Source organism: Chionomys nivalis, chromosome X, assembly GCF_950005125.1.
Source record: "Chionomys nivalis chromosome X, mChiNiv1.1, whole genome shotgun sequence".
Lineage (NCBI taxonomy): Eukaryota > Metazoa > Chordata > Mammalia > Rodentia > Cricetidae > Chionomys > Chionomys nivalis.
The window spans coordinates 129543560-129554012 of NC_080112.1; the positions used below are offsets into that span (position 1 = coordinate 129543560).

General features: G+C 36.0%; 1 pseudogene; it reads left to right on the forward strand.

Annotated features, from left to right (window-relative positions):
- Positions 1-7353: 7353 nt before the first annotated feature.
- Positions 7354-8146, forward strand: LOC130868111 (40S ribosomal protein S3a-like; annotated as a pseudogene).
- Positions 8147-10453: the final 2307 nt, after the last annotated feature.

Below are 10453 nucleotides of genomic sequence, written 5' to 3' on the forward strand. Positions count from 1 at the left end.
TGGCTAGGGCAACTGTGTGGCCACTGACAGTGGGACCAGGATTTATCCCTACTTCTTTTACTGGCTTTTTTGGAACCTAATCTCTTTGGAAGGATACCTTGCTCAGCCTAGATATAGTAGGAAGGGCCTTGGATCTTCCTCAAAACAATATGCCTTAACATCTCTGCAGAGTGGATGGGGGGTAGAGTGGAGAAGTAGGTGGAGGAAATGGGAGGAGGGAAGGGAGTGAGAACTGGGATTGGTATGTAAAATGAAAAAAGATAGTTTGTTTTCTTTTAAAAATAATTAAAAGATAAAAGTAAAAATGAAACAGATATAAATTTAAAAAAAAGCAAGGCGCTCAGAATACAATATAATATATTTTTACACTTTGCCAAAGGTACTATAATAACAATTAGTGACGTTTTGTTTGTATTTTTATAAATAACATTTACCTGAAGATTAGGGTGCAGAGTTAAGCAACTAGAGGCCAGGGAGTGGTGGCATATACCTTTAATCCCAGGACTCAAAGTATATCTGAGATTTAATCTGTCTAAAAAGAGAAATTGAACTCACACAAAGGTGCTCCCAACACTCAGGAATTAAATGCCTTTAATCTTAGCACTAGGGAGGTGGAGACAGGAGTGTTATGGCTGGGCAGAGAGAGGCATATAAGGCAGGAAGAAATAAGAGTTCATTGCAATCTTAAATTTGGTGGAGATTATTGCAGTCTACAGTCATGCTGAGGATAGAATCACCCCTTTGTTTGTCTGAGACTTGGTAGAGGTAAAAGTGCTCTAGTGGCTTGGCTGCTTTGCTTTTCTGATCTTCAGCTTAAACTCCACTCCTCCAAAAAGCACTCCTGGTCAGAAAGTGATTACAGATAAGCAATAAAAACAAATCAAGGTAAAAATGACCTCTGAATGTGTCACAGTGTTGGATAAATGTATGCAGGCTTGGGAGATAGAAGAAAAAGAGTATAGACAGTTATAAAATGAAGTAAAATCTTTAAAAAGACAGCTAAAGCAAATTAAAAGATTACAGTCATAGATTAAAGGAGTGAAGAAAAATAAGTTAATTAAGATGGAAAATACATAGGGAGTTTGGATTGTACATATTATAGTGTTTTCTTTAAATGTTTTGACTGCAGAGACATTTGTTTCTGGGGGCTACTAAGTTAAATCAACATAAAGGTATCTTGTCTTCAAAATTTGGGTCTAAGGATATGTTGCTTTGGAAAAGAAGTCTGCTTTTGTTTCCACAAAAGATGAGAACCTGTAGATTCCTTTGAGGCTAATGTGGTTTGATGGAACAAGACCCCTCAAAAGTTCTCCATGAACACTAAAAATGCTTCCCCCAAAAAACAGTAGGAATCAGGTTGGAAAAAATATGCCCATTTCCCAAAATGATTGTTTATAAATATCTGTTTTCATTTAAAGGGAGATATAATATAGAGGTGAATCCTTTGCATTGGAATGGACTTTGGACTATTGATACAAATTTAAGGTCAATTGCTACACTGTGTATATGTATTTCTGCTCCTGTTTAAGGTATTACATTTATACAGCTTATTTAAAATATAATGTATAATTTAAAATTACAGATTAATAGATAGTCATGTATAACAGTCAAACTGTAGTCATGTAGTCATGTTTTCTAGATATATAGAGATAATATTTAAGTTAGATAAACAAGCTTCAACAATTCAAAGACTATGGAATATGGCATCTAAATTGTTTTAAGAATTTAGACTTTTCATGATGATGAGACACATCTCCTGGCAGCACCAATCTACTTCAATAGGATGATGAGCATCAAAGAGGATCCTTGTGGAGTTTGTTAGTCATTTAGGCAGGAAACTGCTCTTGCCTGGACTGTTTGATGGGATGCTGTATGAATTGGATATGTAGTACCCACAGAAAAATGATGGCTGAACTTACCTAAAGAAGGTGAGACAATCCTTCAGGGTTCCTGCCTCACAGAAAAATCTACTAGACATTCTGCGGAACACAAGATAAAGCAACTAATGAACTTTACCATTATAAGGCAGAACAGCTCTTTCAATTTCCTGCTTCATGGAAAAGTCTGGTGGATACTATGTTCCTGTAGGTTGAAGATGGATGCCCCAACATTACAGAAGAACTTTGGCTGACTGACCAGGCAACAAGATGTCTCTGTCAATTCTAGAACTTTAGAAGTTGCTTACAATGCACTTCCTGTTTACTTAGGTAATATTATATCCTTCTGGGGTCTTTGAAGAATTGAAGACTAGATAGTTATAGTTTTTCTTAGTTATGATAATAAATTAGATGTAAATATTGTAAGTGTAATTTTTGCTTGATACATGTTTTATTATATGTAATGATACTATGTTATAGTTAAAGCCTTTCTTTTTAATTAGACAGGAAAAAGAAGATGATGTGTGATGTCCTTCTGTATATGTGTTGCTTTTATTGGTAGATGAATAAAGCTGTTTTGGCCAATGGCTTAGTAGAGTGAAGCCATGCAGGAATTCTGAATAGAGATAGAGAGTGTAGATGGAGTCAGGGAGACACCAGTAGCTGCCAAAGGAGAAGGACACATTGGAGCCTTAGGAAACTTTCTGGTAGGCCACAGCCATTGATAGAAATGAGTTAATTAAAGATGTAAGAGATAGCTAGTAATATGCAAGAGTCATTGGCTAATCAGTGTTGTAATTAATATAGTTTCTGTGTGATTATTTGGGTCTGGGTGGCCAGGAAACTAATAAGCAGTCTCTGCCTACAGATCAACTATTGAGCTTAAAGTAGGTTAAGAAGTGCATAAGATAAAGTTCATGATTTTTTAAAATATAAATCTATGCCTCTTTTTGAACATTTACTTTTTATTGTTTTTATGTCTATTTACATGCACCTACTTGTATGTATCCCTCTATAATAGGGATACCCACAGAAACAGCTGAACTGAGCTACTGGGGCTCACTGACTCTAGACTGACAGTGGAGAAACCTGCATAGGCCCAAGCTAGGCTCTTTGAACATGGGTGACAGTTATGTGTTTGGGACAGTTTGTGGGGCCACTAGTAGTGGGACCAGGATTTACCCCTAGTTCTAGAACTTGCTTTTTGAGCCCATTCTCTTTGGAGGGATACCTTGCTCAGCCTAGATATGGGAGGAGGTACTTGGTCCTGCCTCAAAGTAATATGCCAGACTTTGTTGACGCCTGTGAGAAGTCTCACAATCTCTGAGGAGTGGATGTGGGTGGGGTGGGGGAGTAGAAGGCAGGAGAGGGGGAGGGGGAGGGGAAGGGGAAAATGGGATAGGCATGTAAAATGACAAAGGATTGTTTTAAAAAATAGATTAAAAAAAGAAAGAAACAAAAGATTTTTCTCTTCCGTTTTGGCATACCTGTTGATGTTGTCCTTGTTCAGGTCTTGATTAGTCAGGCACGTAACTTTATGGGTATAGCTTCCCTAATATTTCTAGGGGATACAATCCCTGCCCATAAAACCCTCCCTGCTATTTTGGATTTTGCAGTCTTTTTGCCCCCTCTTCTTTGATGTTCCCTGAGCCTTAAGTGCAAGAGTTGGATAGCAGATGTATCATCTGGAACTGGGTACCATAAAATTGCTTGTTCTCTTCATTTTGATTAGTTGTATATATATATATATATATATATATATATATATATATATATATATAATGGTTTCCATCTGTTGCAAAGGAAAGTTTTTTTTTGATGAGTGGTAAAATCTACACTTATTTTTGGGTATAAGTACACATATGCAGAATGCAAATAGAAATTACACTGTTTTAGTAAGTTGGCAGTATTGGATTCTCCTCTAAGATCAATGATCTTACTAGCCTCAGATATTTGGCTAAGTTTCCAGTACAAGGCATGATTTCCTTCCTATTGAGTGGGCCTTAAATGCAATTAGAGAGTAGTTGGTTATCAACAGAATATGCATACCACTATTGCACCATTAAGGTGACAATGGATGCTGGCAATTGTTGTAGTTTGTAGGTATAAGGCAAGCTGGATAAGACTATTGGTCATGTTCTGTAGGAGGAGCCCGCTTGTTGGTTCCTGGCTACTCTCTGCTTGTTTGTCCTGGCTGCCCAGGACCAAAACAATCACACAGAAACTATATTATTTAAATTACTCCTTGTCTCATTAACTCCAGCTTCTTATTGTCTAACTCTTACATCTTAATTTAACCTATCTCCATTAATTTGTGTATTTCCACATTGCTGTGGCTTACCCAGCATCTGTTTCTGGCAGAGGCTACATGGCTTCTCCTTGACTCCACCTTCTTTTCTCCCAGCATTCAACTTAGTTTTCCCCATCTAACTAAGTTCTACCTTGCTATAGGTCCATAGCAGTTTCTTTATTCATTAATGGTAATCACAGCATACAGAGGGGAATCGAATCCCACATCAATATCTCTTCCTTGGATGCTTACATGGCACTTTCTTGTACTATCAATGTTAGTTCTCAGGGAGGTGGCTTTCAGATCATCTTCATCATATATCTTCCAGATCATGTGTCTAAATTGCATAGTGTCTTGAACAATATCGACTTAACTTCAACCTCTGGGAAGCCAAGTATAGTAAATACTAATATCCAAGGCTGATGTCTGCATACTATGATGTACATAACATAAGGTACATTTTCTTTATAAGTAGAAAGAGTTAATAGAGATAGCTCTAAAATCATAGTATTCTAATACAATATCCACAGTCATTTATCAGAATTATAAAGAATTTTGTCCTATATACTTTTCCAAACTGTAACCAAGTAAGTTTATACCAGAATTAGTATTCCTAAGAGAGTAATGTGTTGCATTGCAACAGCTAGGACATCACCAGGTAAAACAGTTCTTTTTTATCTTTTTTTGAAATCTCCATTATTATCTCAGTAGACTACTGTCATTAATGCTATCTGTTGCTGACCATGAAAATATTGTTATGTGCCTCATGACTTCTTCTGGCCACAAGATCAGATGACGTGGGTGAATGTAAGAAGTCTCAGATGAAAGGGATTATATCATTGCCATGGTTCAGCTATATCCTTTGTAGCTTATAACAAAAGATACAACTGTGGGGAATGATAAAAGCACAGAGCCCAGTATTTGAGCAGGGAAGTCTGTTTGGTTCATAGGATTTTTTTTAAAGGCTCTTAGTTATTTTCAGTTTTAAAAATTGATATCCATTATCAAGCTAGCAACAGTCAACTCCTGGGGCTTTTTCCTAAAATTAGTTTTGATACCTTAAAGAATATTGATGATATTTTAGAATAGAACATCCTTACAGAGCCAAAATAAAAAGCTTTCTAAACAGGACTTTATCCTTCAGATTTATCAGGAATAAAAAAAATAAAAAAAGAATGAAATAAAATGAGCACTATTGTAGCTAGAAAGACTCCAGTCAAGTCTATTTATACAAGTGCTCAGTTTTTTTCTAAGAGAGAGCAGTATTTCATTTCTGAGTGAGTTTGGTATATGCATATTAATTCTTTTCAGCTAATGGTTTATGTTTCTTTGGTATAATCTGAAACCCTTTACTCAGATGAAGACCATCTCTGCCATCCTGCATGGAGGCTACTATTTCCTCTACATGCCTTTCTCAGTCCCTTCACTTCAGAGATCCTGTTTTTAGTTTCCTAAAGCTACATGTCATCTTCTGTTTCTTGAGTTTCTCTGGATTAGGGAGAAGGTTATTGTCTTGTGTTGCTCATCTTCTCAGGAGAATTTAAAATCACAAGGACCTTTCAAATTATATTCACCAGAATGGGTTTATTAGTTAGGACATGCAAAGCTTGGATACACTAACAAATTTCCAGGTCTTGGTGGCTTGATACAACAAAGGCACATACTTCATTTAGAATGCAGTGTAATAAAAATTTGTATGTTTTCTCTTTTTCATCTTCTTCCAAGTGCTTCCCTGGGGATTAAGGAGTTAATTTTGCAAGTGTGGAATGATAGGTTTCTTGGGTGTTTTGTTTGTTTATTTATTTTGCTGTGTTGCAATTTAGGGTGGGGGAGGGAAAAAAGGATGGTGAAATATGTATTGATTTATTTGCTACCAAAGCAACACAACACCTTAATTCATGCTGCATTAGTAGAATCAGTCATAGATACTTGTGCATATTAGCTGGTAATTGGAGAGAGGATTGACAAGAAATGTGTTTAGGGAACTGAAAAATCTTCAGAAATCCATAGTTCATACTAGCAGACAACCAGCGAATCAACCAGCAGGTGAGTTTGAGCTTATATCAAGAGTTCAGTTTAGCATTATTATACACCAACCAGATGTCAAGACTTGTGCTTGCTGCTAGGTACCCACAAATAGAAAATGTGTCACTACCCTCAAAAACATCAATGTTGTATGAGTGATGTTAAAAAATACATCCCTAATTACATTGTAGTTCACATTTATAGTAATATCCATATGCACCACATTACATGGAAACTATGAAGGTCTTAATCGTTTCTATATGTGCTTCAGAATAGGATGGAGCATTATAAAGGAAGTGACCCTTCCAAATGTGTTAGAAGAAATTTTGTAGACAAAGAGAAAGAAGAAAAGTCTTGGGAGAAAGGGCTAACAATGTCAAGTCTATAGCAGCAAATGAAGTCATCTGTTGTATTTGGATCCTACAGTGGTATATAGAAGGTTACTTTTTATAAAGAACAGAGTAGTATGAGGAGAAAGAGATTTGCACTGGGGTCTACATATGTAGGCCCTTTTTCCCAGACATGTTACTGTACTTACAATGGGAAACATCTGGAAGGTTCTGCGCAAGGAGCAATTACTAACACAGCTACTCTTAGAAGTTTGAAAAATTCCTCACCATACTAAACTCTCAGTGTAAGCTAAGCACAGAGTAGGACATCTTGTGTAAAAAATTTTGTTTTGTCTTCTCAAACATCTCAATGAGGCATTATTATTTGCATTATTGTTACTGAATATAAATAAGCAAGACATTAAAAAGGTTAGTAAATTGTCAAAGAGCACACAGCTGTTCTGTGAGGAGGCCAGGACTAAAACTCAGGCAAAAATGTTGAGCATGATGGCAAGTACCTGTGGTCCTCAACGCTTGGGAAGCTGAGGTAGGAGGATTCCTGAAACCCATGTGGTCAAAACCAGCTTGAGTAACACAGTGAGATCCTGTCACGTCAAACAAATGAACAGCAATAATAACTATATTAACCCCCAAGCAACATGATACTCAATTCAGATCCTTTTAATCTAGGCAATGGTTGTTTAAAAAATTATAATATGAACCATATAAGAACTAGGTTTTCTGGTACCCATTAAAAAAAGAATAAGAAAAACTGGAATGATCTAAAATAATTTTGTGTAACATTTTAATTTGCTTTTTGACTCTAGGAGTGATGGTGATCAGCATGAACAAATGCCTAACCAAAGGATGCAAGAAGCGAGCCAAGAAGAAAGTGGTTGGTCCTTTCTTTAAAAAAGAATGACATAATGTGAAACCTTCAGGTATGTTCCAGATTAGAAACATTGGCAAAACACTTGTCACAGGGAATCATGACACCAAAATTGCATCAAGGGTCATGTGTTTGAAGTGAGCCTTGGTAGAGAGAATGATGAAGCTGCATTTAGAAAAGTCGAGCTAATTACTCAGGGTGTTCAGGAAAAGCTGCCTGACTAAATTCCATGACATGGATCTTACCAGGACAAAATGCTTTTCCATGGTTAAGAAAAATGATAGTCCATGATTGAGGCTCATATTGTTGTCAAGACAACTGATGACTGTTTTCTTCATCTGCTCTGTTTGCTTTATATAAAATAAAGACCCTCAACAACCAGAATAAACAAGATGTCCTATGTGCAACATCAACAGTTTTGTCAGATACAAGAGAAAATGAGGGAAATCATGGCCTAAGAGGTTTGGGCAAAGGGCTGAAATGAAATGGTTAATAAACTGATTCTATACAATCTGTTGTATGTCTCAGGGAAACAAAGAAAAGACTTGCAAATCATTTGTCCTCTTCACGAGGTCTTAGAAAATTAAAAATGCTGAAGATACCCACATTTGAATTGGGAAAACTCATGGAGCTTCATGATGCAGGTGGTAGTTGTGGAAAAGCTGCCAGTGATGAGACAGGTGTTGAAGCCGAACGAGCTGCCAGACCTGTACCACCAGTCCTGGAATCAGTTTAAAATCCAGATTTTTTTATATAGTGAAAAATGAACAGTCTAGTTTGTGAAAAAAAGTTTTAACTTAATCCCATGTACCCCAAATATTTCAACCTATATTCAATATAAAATTATGAAGTATTTCACACTTCTTTCATGAAAACTTTTTGAAATATGGTATTTAACATTCCTGTTGAGACTACCACATTCCAATATTCAACTCAAACTGAGCTAGTCTATTGTACTGGACTAAGAGGGTTCATTTCTGTGCTTTTAGGAGAATTTAGCCCGGGGTACTAAGTAGCCATACAAATAAAATGTCTATTCTTGTTTTGAGGTGCTTTGTGATCAGAGATGGATCAAATAGCTCAATTTCAGATCATAATTTTCTCCTCTTAAATTTATTCTAAAGTCTCCCTTTCATCTCGCTGCAATATTAAGTAATGATTGTACCTCCAATTTTAAACTGCCACATGGCTCATTTCTGTGATTCTAAATGAAAGGTTGCCACTTCAAATTCCACACTCTGCAAGGGTCACAATCCATCAGGTATCTAATAAATATTCTTTTCTGAATTTTTATGCCTTCAGAGTGTTGGATAATATGCAGAACAAAATGATTTGCTTGTCTGTAGAGAAATCCTAGCAATTCCAGCTTGTAATACTCATGGGAATAGCATCAAACATGAACAATGGAGTATCTTTAAAAAAAGAATAATCTTACTTTTTGTCATTTACAAACTGACATAGTCCCTTAGCTAAACATGTATCTAAGTTATTCTGAAAGATGAATGGATTCTTGTTTATTTTTTGAAATTTTATTTTTAAGAATTTCACACATGTATACAATGTATTAGGATCATATCTACCCTCCTTATGCCCACTCCATCTCCTTCTGGACTTCCTCAACATGTGACAACCAGTACAGTAGTACCATGACTGGTTTCTGACTGGATTTATTTTTGTTTTTACTGTTCGTTTTGTGTTGCTGGCAACTGAATCTAGGGCCTCTTATATGACATAACTACATTCCCTGTCCAGAAAGAAGCTGTGTAAAATTTAACATTCTTTCCCAAGACCTACCCCATCACTACAACTAATTTCATTATGTAAATTTATACCTTATTATAAATCTATTAGGAACATTTATGGTTTTAATTGTGTTTTCCTTCAATGATTATTTTTGTACACAAAACATTGTATGAATATGTAATTACTGCCTCTTACAATATTTTATTCTTAAATCTATTTTAAACTTTTTTATTTAAATTTATCTTAAATGATAAATAAAAGATTATTTATATAAATGGGGTATTATGTGATGTTTTGGGACATATATATTCTGTTTAATGTCAAAATTAATCCAGGTCAAGAATATCCATCTATATCCTCAGTTATTAATCATCCCTTTATGATGCAAACATCCAAAATTCTTTCCTGTAGCTTTGGAACATACATCATATTGACATCAATTATAGACACAGTCTACCTGGGAAAAGGGTCTCTGAGAATGTTTGTGAAGGACTGCCATAATTCTGTTAACTGGTGTAGTAAGATATGACTATGTGGGTGATATCACTTCATTACCTGGGGTTGGAGATTCGATTCTGACGGTGAAAGAGACGGGGGGGACTGAGCTCTAGCATGCATGGATAGATCACTCTGTGTTTCTGATATGGATGCAATTTGATCAGCCCTCTCAAGCTGCTGTTGCTGTGAATTCCCCATAATGATGGGCTATCACCTGGAACTGTGATGTAAAATTAACCTGGTCTCTCTTTAAGTTGCTTTCAGCAGACTATTTTGTCACATCAAAAGAAAAAGCCACTAGGACAGAAATAGTGTTAAGTATAGTGCATAGTCTTGAAATAACAGGAGAGACTTGCGTGTTGGAACATTGAACTTTGGTTTAAAGAATAGTTTTGCTCCATAAATGTTAAACTAAGAAGTTTAAAACACTCTTTAAAAATGGACAGTCATTACTCAGTTGTGAGGACAACCACAATGCAATGATGTACAATATAATGTGGTATTTTAAAATGAATGTAACAAAATTAAGGTAGTGATAGTGTGTGTCATTTCATGTGACATTAATTATGATGAATTATGTTGAACTGATTATGATGAAAATTTAAACTTACTGACTATCAAATCTGATTGGACACAAGTAGAAAGAATATTTTTTTCAGACAGGGTTTCCCTGTGTATTTCTGGCTGTCCTAGAACTCACTCTATAGACCAGGCTGGCTTCGAACTCACAGAGATTCACCTGCCTCTGCCTCCCAAGTGCTGGAATTAAGAGACATGTGCCACCACCGCCCTGCTTAAAAAG